Here is a 12,255-nt window from a genome sequence, read left to right as displayed (position 1 = left end):
ACTCCCGAGAATCCGGAGCATCCCGCTACACGAGGTAGGAAAGAAGGCCAATTTTGTAACTGCAGAGGATTACTTCATCGATCCTCTCGATGCAAGGCTTTTGCGCCGGCAGGGTCTCCAGGCGGGGAGAAGCGCTGTAACCAAATCACTCGGCCAGTGTGGCGGCCGCCATCTTCTTACCCGCACCTCCCTATGAGTTCCGCTCCCATCACCAAATCACCACTTATCACCCATCTAGGGTACATTGAACATGTCCCCACCACGCATCGGAAATTTTTATCCTTTTGTCTAGTGTTGGCTAAAGGGCGGGTGGCCTGTATATGGGGCCGCAGCTGTGCATTTAAGTTTAAGGAATGGCTGGGAGACATGAGCCTTACACAAAACCATATACATATATTTTATTTTTGGAGAAGATGAAAAAAGTATATCTAGGACATTTTTTCTCCAAAATAAGATGATCTATTGTATTTTGTTATATGTTGTGATAGAAGACTACATTATTGTCATGGTTAAGTTTGTCTTTCACTTTTCCTATATTGGACAAACTGTTTCCGTTCAACTGTGTGCAATTCTAAGGTAGGGCCTGCATGTTCATAACACTACTGTCCTTTGTCTATTTTGTCACAATACATAAGCAACATCCTATGGCAACTGGTCATGTGCCTTGTGTTTTGCTGATACACTGACACATGGAAAACATTGGAAGGTCATTTCTTCCCTGAGCAATGATGGGATGTTGGTTGGGAGTACAAAGTTTTACTGCTTACTTTCTTTAATGACATCACACGAAACCCTCTTTTGGTGCTTTTGTGGAGCAAAATTATATATATATATATATATATATATATATATATATATATACATATTTAAAGCAGCCATCAAACCCACGCAACACATATATTTCTCCTTGCAGCAACATTTCCCTATAGGGGTGTTCAGTGTATGTCGATGTATGGGAGCAGATACACTAGGCTTGATTGGGGGGGATGGGCCAGGGCTTTACAGAGAAGAGAAGGGCCCTGGCATTATATATATATATATATATATATATATATATATATATATATATATATATATATATATATATATATATATATATATATATATATATATATATATATATATATATATATGTATATATATATATATGTATATGTATATATGTGTATATATATATATATGTATATGTATATATATATATATATATATGTATATATATATATGTATGTATATATATATATATATATATATATATATATCAGCTTTTAAAAAACCAATGAAATTCACTGAAAAAACCATAGGTTATAGACTATATATAGTTAGGAATTAGCCTTTAAAAAACCTTGGAAATTCACTAAAAAACCATAGGTTTTAGGCCTTATATAGTTAGGAATTAACATATAAAAAACCATTGAAATTCCTCCTATATAGTTAGCTGGACATTTTATTGATATAAAACCAATGAAATTCCACATATAGTTAGTTGCACTAACTATATATTTCGCGCATCCGCAATCCAATGCTGATGATGTTACATATTACATCATTCATGACATGACAGAGAATCCTGAATAACTTTATGACATGTGTAAGGCTCTGGTAAATGATGATCATGTTGATATAGATACGATTATCAAGAAATACCCTAAAGTGTTTAATTCAAAGATTGCTAATATTAAAAGGTTTGAGCATTTGATCAAGCTAAAACAAGATGCATATCCTGTAGCACACATGGTTAGACCGAATCCCACTCAGTGTGAGAGACGATCTCACACTGAGTGAGGCATACCCATGCCACTTAGGGCGAAAAAATGTTGTGGCAACTTTTGCTGGACGGAACGCTGAATACATCAAACATTCACCCCCAGTCAAGAGATCTGAGTTAAATCCATCACTCTTTTGCTCACTAAGCCACCCCTGTTTGAACCCAGTCATATGCAAATCAGTCTTAACCCTGCTCCTCGTTGGATCAGTCCAGTCCGAACTGCCAAGCCGGGTCCTCCCTGGACCGCAAACAAGTATCCTGGGACCGGTTTCTGGATATCACCCCTCATCAGCCAGGCAAGCTTGAATCCAGTGGCACAGCGAACAAGGGACCCATGTCTGGGCATACACACCCCACATGTGGTGAAAAATGCTGCAGCAACAATTGATGCATTCCGCCCATCATTTGTTGCTGCAACACTTTATTCATGTATGGCATCACAAGGCTGAGTGCACTGGTGAGGGGCAGGACTGCAGATGTGAACAGAGAGGAGCAAGGATGGGGCTGGGATAAAGTATACCAGTGTCCAAGGGTGGCACTGGGTCGATGAAGACAGCCATGGAGAACAGTGGTACTGTGCTAATGAGGTACAGGGGCAATTCTAAAGAGAACCCCCTCGCTTCACAGAATTACCCATATAATCCTGTTCGTGGCAAGGAGTGAAGAAAGATGCATCACTTAACAAGGATCTCCCCCCCACCCAACTCTGATCTCTCTGGGTATATTCAGGGCTTTAAGTGGGCCGGGTCTGTCTGGGTCTGAGCACCAGCAGTTTTTTTTGGGGCCCTCGAAACAGGTCTCTATTGGGCTCTATTTTCGCGGCTGGCAAAGGTAGTCCGTTCTTTATTTATTTTTTTCAGACCCATTTCGAGGGCCCAAAAAAAACTGCTGGTGCTCAGACTCTGCCCACTTAAAGCCCTGGTGGTTGCTGCTTGTTTAGGAAACCTGTCTGTGACATTTTGGGAGAAGAAACTATGCTACTGCAGTGAGTGCTTAGTTTCCTCACTGAGTAGTAGTCACGGCATGACGTCCAAGGCACGACAGCATGACGTCATGCCAGGTGAGCTTTGTTGGAGGAAGGGAAATCCTTTAAGAGAGCCATTTCCCTCAGGATTTCCCTTCTCTCCTCTCTTTCCAGTGCAGGAGCAATGTCGTGGTGGTGCCAGCGCAAGATTTTTACCAACGCAGGAGCAACGTCGTGGTGGTGCCAGCACGGGACTTTTACAAACGCAGGAGCAACGTCGTAGTGGTGCCAGCGCGAGACTTTTACCAACGCAGGAGCAACGTCATGGTGGTGCCAGCGCGGGACTTTTACCAACGCAGGAGCAACGTCGTGGTGGTGCCAGCGTGGGATGATGAGAAACTGAAGAGGCAGAGACCCCCAGGCAGCCTGCTCCAGCACGACCTACCTGACCCTCATTTATGAATTGGCGCCGTGTTTTGAATTGGAGAGGTCGGGGATTGGAGAGCTAGTGAAGGCCTGGATATGTGCGGGAGAGGGGATGGGGGCCTGTGTCTGTGCTGTAGAATTGGTGAGGGCCTGGATATGTACAGGAGAGGGGAGGGGGGCCTGTGTCTGTACTGGGGGAGTGGTGAGGGCCTGTGTCTTTACTGGAGAGGTGGTGAGGGCCTTTATCTGTGCTGTAGAGGTGGTGAGGGCCTGTATCTGTGCTGTATCGGTGGTGAGGGCCTGTATCTGTGCTGTAGAGGTGGCGAGGGCCTGTATCTGTGCTGGAGAGGTGGGGAGGGCCTGTATCTGTGCTGGAGAGGTGGGGGGGCTGTGTCTGTGCTGGAGGGGTGGGGAGGGCCTGTGTCTGTGCTGGAGGGGTGGTCGTGGCCTGTATCTGTGCTGTAGAGGTGGTGAGGGCCTGTATCTGGGCTGTAGAGGTGGGGAGGGCCTGTATCTGTGCTAGAGAGGTGGGAGGGCCTGTATCTGTGCTGGAGAGGTGGGGAGGGCCTGTGTCTGTGCTGGATTTTATTTATGCAATGTTATATAGCGCAGACTTTACCCGAAGGTGTCAGAGCGCTTCACAATAGGAACAGAAATGATACAGGATGAAAACATTACACGAGAACAGATCACAAAAGCAAACGTTAAGTTACATACGGTACAGTGACAATTGTGAGCAAACAAAAATACATGAGGTAGTAAAAATTGTGAGCAACCAAAAATACATGAGGTAGTAAAAAGTGCACAAGAGTAAAAAGTGACAAGTGTGCAGGTTACAAGAGAAAACAAAGTATAATTAGAGGTATACTACTGCAATATATGCTAGACACTCAGGCACAAGAACAAACGTTACGTAGACGAAGGAGGCACTTTTGCAAGTATCAAAGGTAAAAACCTGAAAGAGGTAGAAAACCGTGTGTTACAAGGGCAAAATGGTGAGTGCATGTTGCAAGAAGGTACCAAAAACAAGACATGGATAATACTGCAGTAAAAGGCAAACACTCCAACCACAAGAACACACTGGGAAGGCACTTCCATGGTCATGGAAAGAAGACATTTTCAGTAGTAGGAGGTCTTCCTTCAGACAACAGAGAGGACGTGAGTTATTTTTGGAGGTGTCTCTGGAGGAGGAGAACTTTGAGGTCCCTTTTGAAGGCCTGGGCGGAGGCGGTGGTCCGGAGCTGAGGCGGAAATGAGTTCCAGATTCTCACTGCGTTGCCTGAGAAGGATTGGGCCATCGTTCTTTCCTTCTTGAAAGTGGGAGGTTCAAGCAGTAGCTTCTCCTTATTGCGTGAAGGTCTAGAGCCTCCAGAGAGTTTCAGTTTATTCGCCAGGTAGCTAGGAGAGGAGGAGTGCAAGGCTTTGTGGGTGATACAAGTGGTCTTGTAGATAGCTCTACCTTCGAGGGGAAGCCAGTGGAGGGTAGATAACATCGGTGTGATGTGATCGCTTCTTTTGGCCCCATAAATGAAACGAGCTGCTGAATGGAAAATAGACTTAAGTGGGGACAAGTGGGATTTGGGAAGGCCAGTAAGAAGAGAATTGCAGTAGTCTAGTCTGGAGAGGACCAGCGATTGCACCAGGGTTATAAGGTCCTGCTCCCAGAAGAAGTGACAGATTCCCCAAAGAAGGCGCAGTTGGTGTCGAGCTTATTTTGCAATGGAATTGATGTGTGGAATTAGATTGAGTTTTTTATCTAGTATGACACCAAGGGATTTTGCACTGTCGACAATGATGGGATTATTGTTTAGTAGATTCATCTGATCCATCCATGATTGAACCGGGGGAGGAGAGAGTGAGGAGGAGAAGAGGAGGAATTCAGTTTTGGAGGGATTCAGAATCAGTTGATGAGTTGACATCATACATATGTGCTGTATTGGTGGCGAGGGCCTGTATCTGTGCTGGAGAGGAAGTGAGGGCCTGTATCTGTGCTGGAGAAGTAAGTAATGTTCTGATATGTTACCTTTGCCTCAAATTGTAAAGCGCTCTGGTATCCTTCGGGATCAAGTTTGCTCTATTTAAAACGTTAGAAATTCGTTTTTTTTCATAATCCTGTGAGCAGTAGTTCACCATAACAGGGCCATATATCCTGCTCAGTTTTTCAAGAGGGCAGCTCCCAGGCAGTTGGAGAGCTGAAGACCACACGCATCCTTCATTGTTATTTTGCTGAGAGGGCACAGATAGCAGTCGGATTGCCCTGTAGTTTTTCGAATTTGATGTCCTCTCTGAGCCATGTCTGGCAGTAAAAGGGGGTTTTAGCATTGTACAAACTTCAGCAAAACTCAGAACTTAGATTAAGGTTTATGTTGAGCCAGAGATCCCCTGTATATTTCCCAAAGATTTCTTAATGCTTACATTTAATGGCGCACCTTCCCGCGCGCCCATTCCTGGCAACCCAGATGGTAATTAGGACGTTTTTGCTTTCCAGTCTGCCATTGGCATGGTTAGGTGTCTGCCTGTCTGACCAGCCATGCTTGTTCAACAGCCATGTGTGCCTGTGACCTTCAAGTGCTTTGTGTACTCTGGGGATCAAGGGCAAGTAACCTGTCCTGTGAAAAGTAGGGAGAGATTTTTCCCCATATCTTGCCATATAAGTTTGATCTTTCCTATATCCTTTAACCATCAAACATTAGAGTGCTGCCACAAATTATGTTCTCTTTTGCAGAGCTGGTAGGCTTACTAGTTAGCACCCCAAAGGCTTTCCATGATTCAGAGTAAGGTCCGATGACTATTGTGTAGTGAACATGCCCCTCTGAAAAAGACTGTTGCAGAAATTTCCATAACTCCTTCAGCTTCGAGTTGGTAAGATATTAAAATGTGTACCGCTGTTTTCACAACTGAAACTTTTCCTATTTTGTAAGAAATATGAAATGTCCATTCACTACACTTTCTGCTGGAGTGTTCATGAGAGCCTGACCTGGTTAAGGCATTTTGTTCTGGTTCAGACTCCTGCCCACAGCAGCGTTCCACCATCATAGCTGAAGAAAGGAATGGATTTGCTGATGTTGCTTCCAGCGACACCTCCTTCCAAGGTGTTCTGGCTGCAGACCACCTGAGACACATCTTTAGGTTCTGATTCTGAGGTGGTAGAGTTAATCCTATCCAGAGAGCTGTGGTGGATGCAATGTGACAGATGGATGTCAGCGCCTCAGGATATTCATTATACTGTGCAGTGATATACAAATATGCAAGGATGGCAATGCCTAGGAGTGTTCTTTATATTGTGCAGTGAAGTAGGAAGAGTACAGTGCCTACGGGTACTCTTTATTCCATGCAGTGACGCAGTATGATGGCAGTGCATCTGGATTTTATTTATTCCATGCAGTGATGCAGTAGTCTATTCTTGCTTTGTGAGTTTGTTCTGTGGGTTTAGTATTGTTTGTGTTCTGGGGTAGCGTGCTACTCGCCGAAAAACCAATTCAACACCTTGGGAGTTGCAAGTGGTATATAAATGCATACCTTTTCCCTCTTCTATCCTTCCACTACCCTTCTCAATCCAAATGACTAACACATCCACCACTCAAATTACTTTCATATTTCACTATACTAATTTGCCACTAATCCTTTATGGATTTCGTAGTAGTTTGCTACTCGCCGAAAAAGTGATGCAACGCCTCATCAGGGGTAGTAAGTGTGACATAAATCAAAATACTATACATCGGGCCTTAGCAGGGAGTATGTGTGTGAGAGGACTGTGCAGGCAGTGTGTACCGGTATCCATGTGTGAGGCAGCGAACAAGTTCCGTGTATGCAAATCAGGAAGGAGTAAGTAGACTGGAGTACAGTACATACAGATGAACTAGTGCCATCTTAAGGACTTTTGGAGACCCGGGGTAGACGTATTTTGTGATCTCAAGATCAGGAAAACCTTACAACTTTACTGCACAATGAGAGATACTTTCAGGAACAGCACAAAATGAAGAGTAACATCTGCCTGCCAAATGGCACTTCAATTAAACATTGTTGATCACTAGCGTAAACTATTCAATTTTTGTTGCAGATAAGAGGCTCAATATTCTATTTTCGTGAAGGAAGGCCTTATCCCTGGAAAGCAAAATCAGCAGAGGAAACCAGCAGAGCAAGATTTTCTTTTCTTTTTCAGATATACCAGTCCAGCCTCCAAGAAGGAAGTTCTACATTTACCATGGCTACTAGTAGCTTATCTGCTTCTGCTCTGAAGCGCAAGTCTATGCAGTCTTCAATTATTGACTTCCTACCGTCACTGAAGCGCCAGCGTGTTACAGGGGAGTCTTGTCCAGTGCAACCAACTAGTGATGAAGCTAGTAAATCTCAGCAAGAGTCTGACAGGGACAGTCCACCATTAGAAAACTTCAACGTGTGCCAGAGAAAGAAACTGTCAAACTCCCTGACTGCTGGAACACTAAATAGTGGTATTACTTTCAGGAGGAATATACATGGTTGTATCTTAAGTCAGGCAATATTGGATGTTCTTCCTGTAAACAGGCTAAATCAACAGGTCTATCAGTGCACAATAATACCCAAGGCATACACGTAAGTAAAGTGTGGGCAGATGGCGAGGTTGGTCCTTCCGGTGACGGAAAAGCTTTCAGGCAGAAACAGCTCAGGAAGAAGATTATGGAGCATAAGGCGAGCGCTGGTCACTTGGCAGCTGAGGACATTCTTACAGCTCAGCAGAAAAATACATTGGTGGTGGCAGTACACGAATGTAATGCAAAACATATGGAGAGCACATGCAGGGTATTTGACACTGCCTACTAATTGGCAAAAAAGATCGCCCTTTCACTGACCACCCTGATCAAATTCTCCTTCAGGCAAAGAATGGCAGCGCAATGGGACGTGTTTTGCACAGCAATGTGACTGCAACTGAAATAATAAAACACATTGCATTGGAAATGCAACAAAGATTGGTCTGTTATATCAGACAACACAAACCAAAGATCGCAGTATTAATTGATGAGAGCACTTCTATTAGCAATGCTCATACCTTGATCATCTACCTCCGTGGCATTTTTGGAAATGAAAGTACCCCATTGACCATTTATTTCGGCCTCCTGGAGCTGGCAGAAACTAATGCTATTGGCGTAAAGACCGCTCTCTTAGGCTACTTTGAAAAAGTTGGACTCACAAAAAGTCTGCTTCATGATATCTTGATTGCGGTATGTTCAGATGGAGCAGCAGTTATGTTTGGTAAAAAAGGAGGAGTAGTAGCATTGTTGAAATCAGAATTTCCAAATCTTGTACTGACATGGCACTGTTTGGCTCACAGACTAGAACTTGCTGTGGAAGATACAGTTGATGAGGTTGCAGGGGTCAATCACTTCAAGATTTTCATGGACTCATTGTATGCCACATACAGCATGTCACTAAAAACCAGAAAGAACTAAATCTGGCCGCCAGCGAGCTATGTGTACAGCTTCAGAAGATAGGGAAAATGCTTGATACTAGATGGGTAGCATCCAGTTACAGATCTGTGAAAGCTGTTTGGAACTGCTTCCCTGCCTTGTGCAAACATTTTGAGAATGTTTCTAAAGACCCATCCAGACCCACAAGAGACCGGAGTAAGTATGAAGGTCTCTTGAAGAAGCTTACATCCTATTCTTTTATCAGAGATTTGGGAGTAATGTGTGATGCACTTCAAGAGCTCAAAGACTTATCACTCTCCTTACAGAGGACGGATATTACAATTGTTAATGCACACAGACTTTTGGTTAGTCAAGTACGCATATTTATAGCAATGAAGGACTCCCCAGGGTAGTTTGCTTCTGCGGCTCAGAGAGCAGTGGATGAGGGCAAATTCAAGAATGATCCTCTTTCCCATGGTAGAAGTAACTCTGTTGCCCTTAATCAAAATCAGTTTTAACAAAGCCTGTCTGTAAATATAAATAAACGATGTGCCCCTGATTCTGAGAAAGAACTTATAGCCAGCTTCAGTGTGCTAGATGCAGGTAACTTGCCTTCTGGTGATGAATGCATTCTTTATGGGGAAACAGATATCAAGAAACGGTGTTCAGAGTTTCAGCTGCCAGCAAGAGATACTATCCAAGCTTTTAGACTTTTCAAAGATTTTGGTAGAAAGAAAACCCCTGAAGCATTAAAAAAGTTAGTAGTTTGCATGAAAACCCTGCCAGCAAGTAATGCGGATTGCGAGAGAGGTTTCAGCGCAATGAACATAATTGCTTGTCCAACAAGGGCCTCTCTTCTTGTAGAGACCATTTCTTCATGCCTATGGGTAAAACTCAATGGTCCTCCATTTGAAACATTTGACGCAAAGCTGTATGTAAAGAGTTGGCTTGCAAAATGTAGAAGGTCTGCTGAAGAAAATTGTTGTGAGAAACCCCAGCAAAATAAACACACTGAATATCTTGAAGGGTTTTGGGGAATCCTGCAATAGATTTCTAAGTAATATAAATAATTTTTACATGTTTTTTAAAGTGTTTGGTATTTTTATGGCTTATACTTAATAAATATACCTTTTTGCCTATTTTATTATCCTTTGCTGGATGCGACTTGATGATTTTCTTAAGCACACAATGCTAGTTATCTTAATTTAGACCACACCCCTACTCGGATAGGCCACACCCCCTTACGAGATTAACCACGCCCGTTTTAGAGCACCCCCAGTTTTTTTCCCACTTAAAGCCCTTTTATATTTAGGTTTGTTTCAGTCTCTTTTGAACCCAGGATTAGGTTTGACACCCTTCGCGTGCCGCATTATTTCATATCTTCCAGCTCTTCTAGCCTCTGCTTGCGCCTGCATTCTGCCTCTTGGATGAGTCAGGCGGCAGGGGAAGGCCAGTGGGCGCCAGGCTCCCTGCTTCTTGGCAGACGTTACACACCAATAAATGGGCAGTGAATCTCTCACGTGGACATTGCTGTGAGCATTCCTGCGCTGTTTTCAAAGTGTGAGCAAGCAAAACAAGGCGTCTGCGCCGAAACCGCAATCTGTGCCAGGAAATCCAGCTAGGCAAGCCTGGGAGGCCTCGCGGGTCAGGAAAAAGGTCCAATCTTGTTCCTTACCTGGAAGTTACATGTTTCTCGGTCCCTTGCCCTGGATGCCGGCCCCCAACTACCCTTAATCGTGAGGGCGACCACCGATCTCAGTAAGGAAAGAGAACGAACCTGTCTTTTTTCCTCACATCTAATGAGTGCTCGTATGAAACCCTCCCACAGTCCAGCGCAAGAGGCGATTTGCCTCCGAGAGGCGCTATAATTGCAGCATTTTGTGTAGAATACGCTCCGCTCACGTGACGAGCAGGATTCCTATCGCTAGCACGCGCACTACAGGCCCCGACAAGTTCTGCCTCCGAGGGCCGCTTAAAAGGAGTTTGCCAAACCCTGGGCCGATAAATACTATTATTAAATCCGCGGGGAGCGCCTAATGCATTAATAGGGCCCAGGGAGCACTGTTCGCGTAAGTGGTATTATTACCACGACAGGGGCCTTGAAACTGATTCATTACACACAGGGAGGGGGCTTTAAATCGTGATTTCCTATAGGAGCCGGAGATTATCAAGCCCCGTAGACTGGTACCTATTGCAAGGGTATATTAGACACGCACTCAGAGAACCAGAAAGAGAAACCAAAACAGTGGAATGGAAGCACAATGAATAACACGCAGGAGGAGGGGGCGGGGAACAAGAGAGGGAGGAAAGGAAAAGATAGAGAGAGAAAGAAAGAAAGAAAGAAAGAAAGAAAGAAAGAAAGAAAGAAAGAAAGAAAGAAAGAAAGAAAGAAAGAAAGAAAGAAAGAAAGAAAGAAAGAAAGAAAGAAAGAAAGAAAGAAAGAAAGAACATAGTAAAGAAAGAAAGCTAAAGGGAAGAAAAAGACAACAATCAAAGCGAGAAACAGGAGGTGAGGTCAAACTTGCCCCTAAGCTTGGATCTGAACCCTCTCGCTCGTCTGCATTCTTGTCTGAGGCTCACTCCTCCTGGAGGGATCAGGACTGAACCCTCACTTCTAAGGGAAACAAGCCTGAGCTCTCACTCCCACAGGGACCAGGTCTTGACTGACTCAGGTCTGAACTCTCATGTCTGCTATAGGGGTCACTCCAGGCATGATGTCTCACTCCTCTTACAGGGCTAACGTCTGAGCTTTCACTCCTAAGGCATTGGGTCTGAGCTCTCACTCCTACAAGGCCTGATAACTCACTCATACTGCAGGGTTCAGCTCTCACAGGCAGGGCCTAGGTTTGGAATTTCACTCATAAAGCGGTCAGGTCTGTGCTCTCACTCACCCTAAGGGATCAGATCTGGGGTCACTCACCCACATGGATCAGTTCTGAGCTCTCATTCTTCCTAAAGGCCCTAGGGCCCGAGTTCTCACTCCCTAAAAGATCAGTATTGAGCTTTCACTACTCCTCCATGGACTGCATTTGAGGCCTCAGTCCTGCTACGGGGATGACGTGTAATCTCTGGTGCATGCTAGTGGCACCATGAATGAGATCTCTTGCTTTCTACAAGATAAGAGTAGTCACTCCTATCGGGGTCTGGTCTGACCTCTCAATCCTGTATTGGGTGAGTGTGGACTGTCACCCCCCCTGCTTGAGGATTGCAGGGATCACGACATAGGTCTACACTTTTAACGCAGTCTAACTTGTAAAGGAGAGACATATTTAGATGCCCTGCAATCAGTCTCCGTGTTACAGCAACATTAAGAAACAGAACAGATTAGACCAGATAATGAAAGAGGAATATTAATGCCCCCCCCCCCCACCAGCAGCACAGTTAAATATGAAAATAGAAACTGAGATGACAAACAGACCATGGTGCATCAATGTTCTCCCACTGTGAAAAAGGAGTTAATTAGGGTAGCACAACTCGGTGGTTAGACACTGTTGATTTTGCAGCCGGTCGTGAAAAGCTTTCCTTCCAATACTCTTTCACTATCACTGTTGCACACAAAAACGTGATTGATCCCTTCATTACTACAGTGTCACACACTGACATGCTCGGAACAGGATAACTGTGCTCTATCACTAAGTTACACAAACATGTGCCTGCACTCTCACCAACACGATGCCACTCACAGGTCTCTTTGCCACTATCACCATGTGATACAC

The 12,255-nt window shown here is 44.3% G+C and overlaps 1 pseudogene; it reads left to right on the top strand.

Moving 5' to 3' along the window:
• Positions 1–7,811: 7,811 nt before the first annotated feature.
• LOC147702444 (E3 SUMO-protein ligase KIAA1586-like) lies at positions 7,812–9,588 on the top strand (annotated as a pseudogene).
• The last annotated feature ends 2,667 nt before the right edge of the window (positions 9,589–12,255 follow it).

The sequence above is a fragment of the Lissotriton vulgaris genome, chromosome 7 (assembly GCF_964263255.1).
Source record: "Lissotriton vulgaris chromosome 7, aLisVul1.2, whole genome shotgun sequence".
NCBI classification, from domain to species: Eukaryota; Metazoa; Chordata; class Amphibia; order Caudata; family Salamandridae; genus Lissotriton; species Lissotriton vulgaris.
The sequence above is the reverse complement of the archived record's forward strand: the minus strand, read 5'-3'. Positions and strand labels throughout refer to the sequence as shown.